Genomic DNA, 1,586 nt, shown 5'->3' with positions numbered 1-1,586 from the left:
TGAAGGCACTGGTGGGTTTGAACCATTGGCCTTTTGGTTAGCCCCACCAAGTGCTTAACCATTGTGCCACCAGCACTCTCCCATAACCCTTAAACAAACAAAAAACAACCAAACCCACTATTATCAAACTGATTCCAACTCATGACGACCCTATTAAAAAAAAAAAAAAAAAACCTCAATGCCGTTGAGTTGGAACTGACTCACAGTGACCCCTCCTTGGGTGTCTGAGGCAGATAGCCCACCTAAATTCTTTGTAACTTATTTATTTATGGTGGTCATTGTTTATTGTCTATCTTCCATCACTAAATTCAAGTTCCATAAGAGCAGAGACTTTTGTCTCTTTTGTTCACTGAGTATCCTACGTATCTAAAACAGTCTGGCACACATTGTTTTTATTGTGTATTGTCAAGTTGATTCCAATTCACAGCAACTCTATAGGACAGAGTACAATTGTCCCATACGGTTTTGACTCAACAGCACCTAACAACAAACAACAGCAATCTTTACAGAAGCAGATTGCAGCATCTTTCTCATGGGGAACCATTGGTGGGTTCAAATCATTGATCTTTCGGTTAGGAGATAAGCACTTGTTTAACCACTGTGCCACCAAGGATCCTTTGGCACACAGTGGGTGTTCAAAAATATTGTTGAACAAATGAATGGATGGGTGATGGATGGACAAATGAATAGATGGACAGACTTGTTCTTCTTTCCTCTGGCCAGGACCACACCTAAGGGAGGACCTCCTGCACAGACTTCTCCCTCCAGGTCATAGAGACACTAGATTTGCAAGCCTCTCGTCAAGCTGCTTCTATGGATGGCCAGTCTCTCACCCCATCACCCAGAGCCCCCAGAGTCTATGCACACACACCAGAGCACACACTGGGAGTTCTCAAGCCTTCAGTCAGACATGGGCCCATCAGAGCTAAGCCTAAACAAACTCACTGGTGCAGAACCCCTCTTTCTCTCAGCCAAGGTCTGCAGAGCACGGATACAAATGAAAAAACCAACGCAGGCAGCACGGCTGTAAAACTTAAGAGGCTTAATTGATCCTCATTTCTCCACAACGTGGGCGGCTTCTTTCTGGCCGGGCTGCCACCAGGCCAGATTTACCCTGACAAGCTGATGCCAGCTTCTGTGCTGGGGTTCTTGGAAGCCACGGGAGGAGGGGAATGGGCACTTCTAAATCAAAGGCTCCTTCTCCCTGCAAGCTCAGCTATCACTGTGGTTCCTGGAGGTATGGATGCTAAATGTGGTCCTTGTTCTTCCACAAACTGACAAGGACAGTGAAGACAGAACAAACAGCAAAGAAGAAGAACTTCAGACAAGAGTCAAAGCAGAGATGCCCTGGCCTTGTAAGAAAGCATCAGAAACCATGATTCTGCACCAGCAGAGAACTGAATTAGAAAGACTTAGAGAAGTAAGATGCAAGCCTATTGAATGTGGATGAAGGGAAATGACAGTCCCCCAAGCAAACTGAATGTCTAATAACAGGGGGCTGGATAAATAAATGATTGTGCATCCTATCAAGGGACTGCCTTGTAGCCAATAAAAATAGTATCATAAAACTGTGCTAATGAGCATAG

Source organism: Orycteropus afer, unplaced genomic scaffold (assembly GCF_000298275.1).
Source record: "Orycteropus afer afer isolate SDZICR_OR568_19922 unplaced genomic scaffold, OryAfe1.0 scaffold00288, whole genome shotgun sequence".
Lineage (NCBI taxonomy): Eukaryota > Metazoa > Chordata > Mammalia > Tubulidentata > Orycteropodidae > Orycteropus > Orycteropus afer.
The sequence above is the reverse complement of the archived record's forward strand: the minus strand, read 5'-3'. Positions refer to the sequence as shown.